This window comes from Limulus polyphemus, unplaced genomic scaffold (genome assembly GCF_000517525.1).
Source record: "Limulus polyphemus unplaced genomic scaffold, Limulus_polyphemus-2.1.2 Scaffold2291, whole genome shotgun sequence".
In the NCBI taxonomy this organism is placed as follows: domain Eukaryota; kingdom Metazoa; phylum Arthropoda; class Merostomata; order Xiphosura; family Limulidae; genus Limulus; species Limulus polyphemus.
This window is the reverse complement of record NW_013667901.1, coordinates 159,590-174,102: the sequence shown is the minus strand read 5'-3', so window position 1 is coordinate 174,102 and position 14,513 is coordinate 159,590. Positions and strand designations below refer to the sequence as shown.

At 35.5% G+C, this 14,513-nt stretch overlaps 1 long non-coding RNA gene across 2 annotated transcripts in view; it reads right to left on the bottom strand.

Annotated features, from left to right (window-relative positions):
* LOC111087554 overlaps window positions 1-14,513 on the bottom strand; it is a 64,532-nt gene that overhangs the window by 23,761 nt on the left and 26,258 nt on the right. For both annotated transcript variants that reach the window (XR_002612231.1, XR_002612230.1), the window contains exon 3: window positions 13,714-13,860. This is a non-coding gene — a long non-coding RNA (uncharacterized LOC111087554). The remainder of the gene's footprint in view (window positions 1-13,713; window positions 13,861-14,513) is intronic.

Below are 14,513 nucleotides of genomic sequence, written 5' to 3'. Positions count from 1 at the left end.
AAACCCTTTGAAAAAAAAAACAATTAGTTAAACTAGCATTTAAATCAACATAATTGAATCTTATACTCCAGATCTAATCCAGGGTAAATTAACACCCCCCTAGGAAGAAATGATCTCACAAAAGCTCAAGGAAAAGCAGTTACGAATAATTTAGCTTATGTGATATAGATTTTCGATTAGTTCAACCTAGTCATGATAAAATTGACGAACATTCTCCAATAAGAGAACACCGTTCCATTTGTTCGTTCCCAGTTTTTTAATGACACGGGAATGCGCACTAGCCTTACCTTCTGGTGAAGTTTTTCTCATTTCTATTGTTGGAAAACGAACATCCCTTATATTGGCAATATGTATACTGAAAGACACGGGAATGCGCACTAGCCTTAGCTTCTGGTAAAGTTTTTCTCATTTCTATTGTTGGAAAACGAACATCCCTTATATTGACAATATGTATACTGATAAACAGTGGCATTAGGTCATTGTGGGGCCCAGTCCCCTCAAAAGTGTATTTATTAGCTTTCAAGTTGACTTATGATCTCTTCGTCAGACGAAAAACATTTTCATTATAATTAATCATGTGTATAGATATATTTGTTCGATATAACGCACCATCTATATATATATATTGTTTGTTTTTGAATTTCGCACAAAGCTACACGAGGGTTATCTGCGCTAGCCGCCCCTAATTTAACAGTGTAAGACTAGAGGGAAAGCAGCTAGTCATCACCACCCACCGCCAACTCTTGGGCTACTCTTTTACCAGCGTCACATCATAACACCCCCACGGTTGAAAGAGCGAGCATGTTTGGTGTGATGGGGATTCGAACCCGCAACCCACAGATTGCGGGTCGATCGCCCTAACCACCTGGCCATTGTACGTTAATTGTTGCTCATTATGCAATGTTGTACATTAATATTTGGTAAGGATCCTACTGAACTGAATACGTAATTGAAAAATACAATAACAGCAACTTTTACAGCAGGCTAGTGCTGATTTTAATAATTAAAACGTTTCGGCCCATAGTTTCGAACAATGGCGTATTGAAGCAATAATCTCAGTGAAATCCATCAAAGAAGCCAAAAGAAAAATCAAATATTAATTAAGAAGATTAATATGATGAACAAGAAATTGTTCAAACCGTTGTGAAAAAAAAAAAGGTGAATCGGTTGTTGAATCGGATTTTAAATTTACCTGACGCTCTAGGCCTATAATTTTAGATGCGACCCTTCCTTCTCAAATGACTCACCAGGACAATGATCCACCAACATTAAAACACCAATAAATTAAAATGCAATGAGATGGATAGAAATTTGTTTCAAATACATTTATTTTGAAATTTAAAAACTTATTTCGCTCTAGGCCCAAGCCTTGAAAGCCAAGTTTATGTTCTCCAACTGTTGCAGTTTTAATATTATACATCGTTATTGAAACATTCGTATTGAAGGTTTTGTTATTTGTTATTAATTTTACAAACATTACTTACGTCCAATTTTAATGGTAATAAATACCCTTCTTTCACACAAAATTCTAAAGCTGTAATCTTTGTATTATATTTTGTATTTTCAGAAGAGTACCTAATAGGTATAAGGAAATTCTTTGTCTAATCTTCTTGTGAAGCAACATTATCCATTCCTGATACAGCTAAAACTTTTGCAGTATTCTAATCTAATAAGCTTATGTCCTCCAGCTGCATCAGTTCTAATGTTAACTCGGTCTGATAACCTTATGTCCTCCAGCTGCATCAGTTCTAATGTTAACTCGGTCTGATAACCTTATGTCCTCCAGCTGCATCAGTTCTAATGTTAACTCGGTCTGATAACCTTATGTCCTCCAGCTGCATCAGTTCTAATGTTAACTCGGTCTGATAACCTTATGTCCTTCAGCTGCTGCTGTCCTGATGTTAACGTGGTCTAATAAGCTCATGTACTCCATCTGCTCCAATTCTAATGTTACTCCGGTCTAATAAACTTACGTTCTTCAGCTGCTGCGGTTATGATGTTAACCTGGTGTAATAAGCTCGTGTCCTCCTGCTGCTTCACTTCTAATGCTATTCAAAGCACACTTCAAGTCCAGCATGCAAGTTAAGAACGTGGCGGCTTTGTGATACTAGATATATATATATATATATCAGATGTGTGTCTATCACACAGAAACTGGTCTCTTATTATGAGATTTAATTTGAATAGTAAGAAGAGATATTGTCAACCTCATTGGTTTAATTCAAGTTCTTGGTTGGAATATAATGAAGACAAAGGTTTGCAGGGTTTTTGGCAAATCTCCTTATCACATGATATTTCAACAGAATGGCTATAGACAATGGCACTAGAAACTGAGAAAGGTTTTGACAAGCATGTGAAAAGCCACCATAATACTACATTTATAGAAGCTTGGGCAATTTCAACAAAAGTGTCCCTGTAGATACATACAATGCTCAGTAAAGAACAGAAAATTTGTTTGTTTGTTTGTAGTTAAGCACAAAGCTACACAATGGGCTCAATAATCTCAATAATATCTCACAGGATCAGCAATACTATGAAATTTAGATTCGTCCTAAAATCCATATCTTAAACAAGCACTTTAAAATAGTCTACAAAAGTGTACAAATTAATTCAGAAAACCATTTAACTTAATTTTAATTACTATATTTAATCAGCTTTTATTTCTTCTTTGTCATGGTTATAATGAGTAAATTAATTTATAATTAATATCTAACAGTAATGAAAATAGCAACTAATTAGTAATTAGGCTTAGGTAATCGCATAGGCTATTATCCACGCCATTGACAGATCTGATTGCTACAACTTTACCGTGTAAGTACTTTTATTTTATTATCTTAGTTTACAGGAAACAATAGTCAATTTTCATAATCCATTACGAAATTCACTTCTTTAATATTTAATAAACAAGCTATATAAATGTGATGATTGTTTTAACATTTTGTATATAAATTATTTGAACATATGGCTGGTTCTGTATAAAATAGGCCCGGCATGGCCAAGTGGTTAGGGCGCTCGACTCGCAATATGTGGGTCGCGGGTTCGAATCCCCGTCACACCAAACATGCTCGCCCTTTCAGCCGTGGGGCCGTTATAAAGTGACGGTCAATCCCACTGTTCGTTGGTAAAAGAGTAGCCCAAGAGTTGGCGGTGGGTGGTGATGACTAGCTGCCTTCCCTCTAGTCTTACACTGCTAAATTAGGGACGGCTAGCGCAGATAGCCATCGTGTAGCTTTGCGCGAAATTCAAAACAAACCAAACCTGTATAAAAAATTTCAACATATGACTAGTTCTATTCCAGATTGACTTGTTTATCTATCTACTAATCTTTATATGTATTTATTTATTATTCTGTAACTTAATGCTTTTTATTATTTTTTCTGCGATAAGAATAAGAAATTACGCCAAACAAAAGTAATTAATTTGACGCCTTATATTTATTACCTGATGAAATAGATATAAGCTATTTTATTCTCGGATATAACTGATATAACTAGTAGTAGTTTCGTATGGTACGTATCCGGGAGTAGGACTAGCATCCTAGTCCGGACACCGAGTGAGCCTGTTTCGGTGTGACGGGGATTCGAACCTGCGACCCGCAGATTGCGAGTCGTGTGCCCTAACCTCCAGGCCATGCCGGGCCACTGGTGTAACTTATGTGTATATTAGATTATGTACTATTACGTTTTTACTCTTGTTCAGAGCAAGCTATAACAAAGCTATTAAATGTTAATTATAAAAAGATTGGGAGTACCTATATTTATTTCTCTTATTTAATGACAGACACTAGAGATAGTGAAACATATCATCTTAATAAAGGTATTTTCACACCTGTTTGGTGATGTAATGATTGTGTTATGGTTATTTCAGTAGTTTTAGGGCACACTTTATTACTGGTCTTATCATAGTTTTTTTATCTATTTTTCTGGTTTCCTTTTTGGAAGGCATTTGAAATATATGAAAATCAAATTTTTGAATGACACTTATCACTTTTTTACACAAGAAGTAAATCAAAGACACGAAAACTAAACTCTTTCAAGTCATCTAAGAAGTCTAATTAAAATGTGTTGACGACATAAGGTTAAATTACAAAAAAGAGTGTGATTGTTTTTTTGCTACACCAATGTAAAATTCCAATCGAACATAAAGACAAACGCAGGATATCCCTATTTGTCAATATTCCACTCGATCGCTGTAATCCTCGGATCACGTGACGCGAGGAGCTCTCATAGCTGCTACTGGATATATATAAAAAGGAAACGGACTGACTGTCTAATGTATCTTTTATAAAGCACGTGGCTGTGGGAACATTTCTCATAATTATTACGATACAATCACCTCCCCTCCCCTTCAGCTGCTTGACACTCAACAAATTCCTCTGGGCAAGACTTACACGCTCTGGATGGCACACGGCGGAGATAAAAACAAGTATAAGCATAAAGGGATTTTTTTTTATATGAAGGTTAAAGCTATGTTTTGAAGTCTCATATAATATTAAAATGTAGTAGCACGTAGTACGTTTGAGTTCACCCAGTATGTGGGAAGGAGGAATAATTACTTCTAATGTCCGTTTTTATAGTGATATAATTTTGTTTTCCTATTTTTATTTCTATAGAACAACGAAGTAGGTTTAAGCTAAGTTGGTGAATGGAGTGTGAAAATCTTTGCCGATAATTATATCACAAATATTTTCCGATTTTCCTGATAGTTACGGTTCAGGGACAAGTTGTATATTAAGCCACTAATCTGTTCACTTATCTACTTTTTTCTTACCTTCTCTTTGATTTCTTTGTTGCCAAGGTCACAACTCCCTTTCAACCTAGATTCTCGATATGATAATTATAATAAAAAGTTTCTATAGACAGGATAACCTAGCAACGCGAGTATTTCGTGTTACTAGTATCACGTGACAATTTAAAACTTTGGGGGAATAACGCTGGTATATTAACACACAAGGTGAAACACAGTGTAAGCCTTATTTCTATTGAAAAACAACATAAAAGTCACATAGGTTAGTCAAATGAGATAGCACTGGTTTTGAATATTCTACGGACCCTAAACATCTGCTTGAAATCTAGAGATGGATATCGCGTCGGTCTTTTTTTGAAATATCGTCCAGCTCTAATTCCTACGAAAATATAATCCATAGAAATTAAATACCAATAAATGCATGCAGCTGCAATTAACTTTCCCAGTCAACACAACAGTAACATTCTTATTATAAAACATGATTTTTAATGTTAAAATGTCTCAAAATTAGAACAACAGACACATCATGCATCCCTGTGGCACAGCAATAAGTCTGGTAACTTGTAACTCTAAAAACCGTGATTGGCACAGCACAGATAGCCCATTCATAAGCTTTGTGCTTAACTACAAACAAACAGACACGTCATAAGTGCAAGGTGAAACGTAATTTTCAAAAAAATAGAAATAAACCCATTTGTACAACATATATCACGAGAAATATCGTTCAATATATATGTAGTTTAGAAGTAACATAGCAACCATGACAGCTTGCGAAGCGTGAAACTCATTAGAAAGACATAAACATGACAAACCGTCCCGTTAAATAAATGATTTCTTAATTTTCTCCAACGTCTATCATAAGATAAGACTGAAATGATATTTTTGTACAATTATTGTTTCGTAAAATACAGAAAGAAGGAAAAAATTATCTGTAGCCAAACGTGTTTTTTTATCTCGTTTCCGAAATACAAACAAACAAATCAATAGTTCAAATATATAAATTATTGAAAACAAGTATAGCCACTTTTTATTGATTTATAGGAGTAAATAGGCACGTAGGGAGATATTTGACATAATGGTTGAAATCTTGTCAAAAACAGATGGAACTTGAATGTTTAACGACTGCATGAGCACAGAAGAAAAAAAACACACACTTAAATACAGGTTCTGCATGGATCCAAAGTCCACAAAACGCTTGTAAGCTAAGAATTTTGAAACCTTATCGTTCGATATGTTTAGTCTGTGTATTGTTTCTCTATTTAGAGAAAGCAACGCATACATAGGTCTTAAATACAGTCAGTACTTTGTTTTTAATATGTTTCGACTGCCTGCCAAAGCTATCTAATCATCTATTTGTGTTTATTATATTTCGGCTGCCAGCCAAAGCTATCTAATCATCTATTTGTGTTTATCATGTTTCGACTGCCTGCCAAAGCTATCTAATCATCTATTTGTGTTTAATATGTTTCGGCTGCCTGCCAAAGCTATCTAATCATCTATTTGTGTTTAATATGTTTCGGCTGCCAACCAAATCTATCTAATCATCTATTTGTGTTTAATATGTTTCGACTGCCTGCCAAAGCTATCTAATCATCTATTTGTGTTTAATATGTTTCGACTGCCTGCCAAAGCTATCTAATCATCTATTTGTGTTTAATATGTTTCAACTGCCTGCCAAAGCTATCTAATCATCTATTTGTGTGTAATATGTTTCGACTGCCTGCCAAATCTATCTAATCATCTATTTGTTTTTAATATGTTTCGACTGCCTACCAAAGCTATCTAATCATCTATTTGTGTTTAATATATTTCGACTGCCTACCAAAGCTATCTAATCATCTATTTGTGTTTAATATTTTTCGACTGCCTGCCAAAGCTATCTAATCATCTATTTGTGTTTAATATGTTTCGACTGCCTAGCCAAAGCTATCTAATCATCTATTTGTGTTTAATATGTTTCGACTGCCTGCCAAAGCTATCTAATCATCTATTTGTGTTTAATATGTTTCGACTGCCTGCCAAAGCTATCTAATCATCTATTTGTGTTTAATATGTTTCGACTGCCTGCCAAAGCTATCTAGTCATCTATTTGTGTTTAATATGTTTCGACTGCCTGCCAAAGCTATCTAGTCATCTATGTCCACAATTCTTTAGCAAAGAGTGTTCTGTTATTTATTCCACCTTTTAAATTTTTCGTCTACTCCTACTGTAGGTAGAAGAGACACTTTTATTCAAAAATACGTCATTAAATATATGTATATTATTTTCATCTTGCTCTACATGGTGTCAGCGAGCATAGCTAACCAACACACCCACCGCATATACCAAACTAGCCACAACTACGCAAGTTGCATATTATTTGAAGTAGCTTGTGATCTCAACGACATCTACAAATCGAGCTGCCTTAAAAAAGCAAATTCGCAGGACTGTGCTGTTATGCATAAATTGAGTCATTTATATTAAAACGATTTTTCCACGTCGTCACTTCCATCTCTATCCGACGACCGTGCTTCTTGACAATAACTATGCAGCGTAGAGCTAATTAAAAAGGCTATGTCGTAAGACTGTCATGTTCAAAGCACACCCTTCCTCCGCAGTGACATTCCAAAATCCATCCACTGTACGAGGATAATGGTATCACAGGGCCCGTTCCAACAGCCCCATCGCACAAAAATCCATACAGCAACATGAGTGAATGGTCTTTGTAAAAATTATCATGAATACCGATTTCGTACTCCAGCAGCTTGAGGTGGCGATAGTCGAATTGACATGTCGTGTAAGCAACTCGTGTACACGTGACTTGTGCTGCTTCTACAGACGGAGATCAATTTGATTATGTTGTGTACTATTGCCTCAAACACATGGATGGATTTTATTGCTGAATTTTTTGTTCATGAATTTTCATCTGTTACAAAAAACCATAATTTGCTTACCATGGCTGAGGTACGACTTGTGTCCCCATCTTGGAAATTCTAAATCCCCGATCTGAACACCATCTTTGTGATTTGAGTGTATGAATATTTTGCGTTAGAAATGGCTGTTACATACCCTTCCCAAAAGCAATCAATTTTCTGTGACATCACACTACCTAAGAAACGCCAAACAATAAAAAATGTAGTTCTTATACATTCCATCTCTCCGCGACTTTATATCAGCCGTGGTTGTAACATGTCTTTCTGATATGTATAATAAAAATAGTGTTAATATACTCTTTGCACGTTTTTATTCTTAATGCACACGAGATTACTACTGGAAAGATTGGTAGCTTTTCCATGTTTTGTGAACATAAAGTTAAAATTATAAACACAGGCTGTTTAAACAGAGTAAGCGATCATTTCGAAGTACAAAATGGAATACACACTCGAATATATATATATACAAAAATTGATTTTTTTTCTACGACAAAATTATTCCTTCTAGAATATATTTTGAGACTTATTGTAAGTGATATAAACATTAACTGTTGTAGTGGAAACTGTACAAAAAACGTTCAGTGTTTTTGTGTTGTTATTTTATTTATTTCCCCACGCTACACTAGTAAACCCCAAATTTGCTAGTTGATTAGCCAGTCAAGCCAAAAGAAAGGTAAATATTGTATAAAAATTAGCTTCTTTTGGACTCTTGGTTGAAATTATAAATATTTGGAGCCGATATATCTTGTTGACTTTATCCAAGATATTTCTTTTCCACCACCAGATCACGTTTTTTAGCAGGTTTTACAAGCGCCACAAGAGTGCAGTTTTTTTGTTTCTCTGTTCAGGGTTAAAGGCCAATAAGAAGGAAGGAAATAGCCAATCTTCTAACTTGCTACAAGGACCCGGCCAATCGTTATTCTGTCATGACTTTCAACGAGGAAATGATTACGACTTAAAATAAAGCCCAGAGCAGGATTTAGTGTGATCTCGACTTCTTTCCAGCTATCTTGTTGTTATGACTTTCCGTTATCTTCCTCACACGAAGTATGTCCATCTCTTATCCTTCTTCCACAATATTTTCCTCTTAAATGTATTTTCTTTTTATTCCTGATATTGATGTAAGCCCTCTATGTGTGTGTGTGTGTATATATATATATATATATATGTGTGTGTGTGTGTGTGTGTGTGCACGCGAAAATTTTCATTTCTTTACCTATTAATGTTTTCCAAATTTCATATATACTCTGAACAAATGTAATTCAGCTCATCTCACCTCAACCAACTACTAATATATCAATATTTTTTAATAAATATTTGAAATAATATTCACCAAATGATGTTTAAAATTACATATATTAAAACAAACAGCTATAGCGTTTTACACCGTTATATAAAACGCGTTACTTTGAGCCGCCATTAAGTTTACATCCTCGTCAAGGAGGAACAACAATAGCGTAAACTAAACGTAACTCTGTTATCTACAGCACTTACTAAAACATAGACACAATATATATAAAAAAAACAACACATATTTAGGGATACCATTCCTCCCTTTCTCTTCACTCAAACTTTTTTCTTTATACTATATTGGCAACAATACCCAGCAGTAGCTTAGAGCCTTATGCTATAAGTGGGGGCGTAGGCCGGCCTCTTCCACTATTTTGAGCCGTAGCACACGATCCGTTTCTACAATGAAAAGGCACTCATGCTACGCACTGCAGTCTTTCGCGTCATTAAAGCAGTAAAATTGAAATGGCGCCAAACTTGAACCGTTTGTCCAATTGCATATTCATTTAAATGTGATCATTTGGGGGTTCTTTTACCAAATATCATGGTTCAGCCAGTTCTTCATAAGAATTTGTAACAACAGACAGACGGAAAACACTGGTTTATAAAACGAAGATATTAATCACTGTGAACTTACTACAGTCACTCGTGAAATTAATATTTTTAGAGCAAACATAAAATAACAGTAATACATTTTCCGACTGTGACTGAGTTAGAAAATAAAATGTAATTTTTTGCCACGCATTGCGTGGTTTTGTTTGCAAATTCAAAATATCATTTGCCCAAGTTTCACTTCAATAGCTTGCGAACAATTTCATGTCTACATTTTTCATGACTGTGCTTAACGTAATGAGATTTGTCGTCCAAATCTGTATATAATTTACATTTGTATTATATTATACTCAATTTATATTAAAAGTATTAGTTTATTAGCAGCCGCAATACTGCAAAGGTTACGAACATTTTGAATGACGAATCTAATAACTTACTGAGACATTTTTATACGAATGTAAGCTTCAGTCTACAAAACAGATTTGTCTATCCACAACCAAATCTTTCTTCAGGTTGTTGTGTCCCCTGGCGGCTCGGCGATTACCTTTTAATTCTACTTTTATGCAGAACATAGTCAGTAGACTTGGCCAGTAATTAGTCGAATGGCATTTCCGTGATTCCAGTTTCTTCAGCCATTTTTAAATGAAAACATCCATTGCTTTCGAGGTGTGTCTGGAATATTGTGAACTATCGACTTGCAAGCCTCCATCATCTTTAAATTATTGTTTATTATTTTTCTACTGGTACGAGAACATATGCTTAGCTTCATCTCGATAAATTGAAGGGGTCAGAGGGTTCTCTTTTGAAACCACATCCTTCTCTTTGCAGATGAGGGCGTTGCTGAAAGTTGGCTTAGGGTATAGATTTGGAGCCCGTTGGTGTCTTAAACGTTCTGCTGTGCGAGTCTTTCCTAATTTCATGGAGAACAGTAAAGGTTCCTTTCTTTAAAATGTTATATTCTTTGACTCTACCTCGTATATTAATTTCATTCTTTATGAATGCACTTCCTCGGAAAGCCTGAGACAAAAACATCTAATCATAAGACTATATTTTGACGGGATCATAAGATTATATTTTGACGGGATCATAAGACTATATTTTGACGGCATTACAGTGTTAGACGGTCAGGTATTCGCCGTGATTCATATACACACCAACCATGGCGTCACAATTTATATCTTCGGTGTCACTGCAAGAGCAATACATGTATCTTATATAAAGTGGATTGACACAGTGTATGAATTTATATAAGGTGTGCTGATTTTACTCAGTCAATTTTATAATATCTTCAATCATCCAAATTATTAAAGTTATTTGCAGTCGTGAAAAACATACTGGATTTAACGGTAGATTGTATATGACTATACATTTCTAAGCTATTTTTTATCATAAGTTTAAAAAAATCTTCTGATCAAATGATTTAGCTTATTTATTTTTGACACTCAATGGGGGCACGGCATGGCCAGGTGGATAAGGCGCTCGACTCGCAATCTGAGGGTCGCGGGTTCGAATCCCCGTCCCACCAAACATGCTCGCCCTTTCAGCCGTGGGGGCGTTATAATGTGACGGTCATTCCCACTATTCGTTGGTAAAAGAGTAGCCTAAGAGTTGGCGGTGGGTGGTGATGACCAGCTGCCTTCCCTCTAGTCTTACACTGCTAAATTAGAGACGGCTAGCGCAGATAGCCCTCGTGTAGCTTTGCGCGAAATTCAAAAAACAAACAAAAAAACAGACACTCAATGGAAGATTAATTGACGTATTAGTGTAAAATACTGGCTTGGCTACTTAAAAGTAATATTACTCCTCGGGCAGTGCGTGGTCCGAGCTTGGCATGTTGCTTAGTGTATCGAAATATGATCTGAGTATCTTGGATTCGAGACATGGTGTTACCAAATAACTTTGAAACAGCTAACCGTGTATTATAAGAGTGACAGTCAATCACGTTATTCGACTACGAATCCCCTCTTCAGGTGGTGAATGCTGCTGATTGGTTGCATTCTTCTGGTTCCCAGTTCAAAATCAAGGACGGCTATACCTGAATCACATGGGTCTCTGATTTGGCCTCTTAGCCCATTAGGTGGATAAGTCGTTTAGGTGAACAAACAAAAGGCCATGCACAAGTTGAATCATTTTATGACACAAATGCGTACATCTAGCATTATATATATATCTTAAAATTTTAACGTGGATTTAAGACTATAGTTCAGTAATTCTACTATACGCTGAAAGCTCCAGGCTGCTGGAATTCACAGTCGAGGTTAAGCCACTATTTGTTGCGTCTTAAGGGGTCAAGTTTGAACTACAACTTTGAAAGCGCTTTAGACAGGAATGTGTCATCCGATCCGTGAAAGATGGCAGGAGTAAGATCATTGTGTAGAAGTCTTGGTTTCTGATAACTTGTTTGTCTCAAATCACTACTGGAAACGGTGTACGCTATAGCATGGTGTATTGTAATGTTGAAAGAGGCAATGTTTTTTCTCGTAGAATTCCATGAATGTACAGAATCTACCCATTGTCCAGCATGTCATAAAGCAATTATAGCTCCCTTACAAGGTCCAAATTTTTTAAAACTGACCCACAAAATGATCCTGCTCCACCATTTTTAACGGTTGGTATGACATAGTCCTATTCAAAGCATCTTAGAACGGACCACTTTGAAGCGCTTCCAAGAGACAGAATAAAAAGATGCCCAAATCTCACCACATTTGGAGCTACTTTAGAAATGGCGTAATGGTCTTTTACACTAATTGTGATCCTAATGGTTAGTATCAAACATTAGTAACAAACTTGAAGATGTAATTATTATAAAATGGATGAGTTTACTCCCTAGTATCTTGGAGGCTCATAAAGGAAACATAATACCTCCACTTCTCCAACTACTTTCGTTAATAAAGTGTAAAAAATATATGAATAAACAGTGAATATAACTAGGGCAGGATTTGCTTCCCGGTGGTTCAGTGGTAAGCCTTAGGACTTATAAAGCTATAAAGAGGGCTTCTGTTGTGTAGCTTTGTGCTTAACAACAAAAAAAGACAGGATTTGGACAAACTACATTAACATATAAAATAGGTAAATGTACATATAGAGACATATGCAATGTTTCAAAATGTCAATGGATAAAATAATGTTTCAAAACAAGCAATAAATGTTTAGTAATTAAGTTCAGCACTTTGGGAACTGGACTTTCATTGAATCCGCTTTATTAGAGCGTGTTTGGAGAAAGTTAAAATTACGTAATTACTAGAGGCATGATTTAAATGTCATCTTTATGATTGTCATGAAACAGTGTTTCCGTTACCTGTATAAAATTAGACGAACTTCTGGACTATTACTGAATAGTTTAATTCAGAAGACGTTTTTATATTACTTTCATTCGTTATCATTTAACCAGAACGGCTAACGTGACGTCAGTATTTTTTTGTTAAAATCATGCAAAGTTATCATGCTAATTGAAACAACATAATGTCGGCTTCATTTTGAATGAATTATCTTTAGGATTATGCATTCATTGTTTCATGTTATATAACAGATGCAAAGCTTAGAAAAAAACTTCATAAACATACGATATGCAACTGGAACACATTTAACATTGTGAAATCCTGAATAGGAAAATTGACACCATAAACCGTTTTTATTAAATGATAATCCGAATATATATATTTTTAGTCATGGTTTCTTGGGAAAACTAAACCCCCGGGTATCTTTTTTCATATGTCATGTTTTGTAAATGTTCTATACAGTTATTTGTTCAAGTTTTTTTTTATCTGTGTAATGATGTCCTTTCATTAGAGAATCTAATGACTTTTCCAAAACGTACGATATAATTTCTTGCAATTATCTAAGCGAAATTACTATATAATTCAAAGTATTACGTTGAGCCATTTATATTAGGCCTATTTATCCAATTAGATAACCTTACTGCTGATTTTCACTGAGGTCTAGGGTTAAACGAAAGGGGAGTTCAATGCATGTTGAAATGTTTGTTAAACGATCCCTTAGTTAAAAGAAGCAACTAACGTATCAATCAAATATCAGGTAATGCAAATCAACTTAGTGAAAAATTCTATTTAACAGGTACTTGTTTTAAATTTTCATTATCCCATTCAATTAGTACAAGAAACTCAGTCACATGGAATAACAGAAAAAACTTTACAACTCAAACTTAACAAGGAAATGAACTTGATTAAACTCCAAAGACAAGTACTTCACTAACCTCTCTTCTTTGTTCCCTTTACGAGACTTTCACACACCACTTCGACAAATAAGAATGCTGACACAATACTTACATCCCGCCCTCGCCTGAAAGCACTATAAAAGATGTCCGGCTGCTTAGACAACGGGCTCATGAGCCAGCAACCTTCTGAAACAAAGAGACAGGAAATTTCTCAAGAAATAGTTTAGAGCAATCACCTAATAGTGTTAATTGTGATGTTGCTTAGACACTGTGCCACTCCCATAGAGTTAGCTCCTTGTAACAGGCTTTGCTCTCAATGGATCGTCAAGGCAAATGACACAAGTGACACTTAACATTGAGAAACTAGTAGCATGAAATCACAGAAGGACGTGAGCTACATAACAAAAAGATGTTGTCCACTAAATTTTTGTCATCTATCTGTTCCCCGCCTATCTATATGACTATATTTCAGCTTACTGCCTATCTCGGGCTGGGTGTGACCGAGTAATTTTCTGGCTTTGAATCCGCAAAAACGCACTCCGCACTCTGGGGCCGTGGTTACGCTAAAACAGTGACGGCCAACTGCCATTATTCTGTCAGATAAGAGTAGCCCAAGAGTTGATGATGGGTGCTGTTGTCTGCTTGCCTTCTCTCTAGTATACAAGTACAAAAACAGGGACGATTATACGGAGGTATCTCTTTGTGTAGCTTTGTCTGAAACAAACTGTCTGTCTATCTATCCATCTGTCTGCTTATTTAGCTACCTATCCGCTTATCTGTCTGTCTTTAATAATAGCAGATTGTAGAAAATAACTTCCTAAATAAACATGGATGTCAAT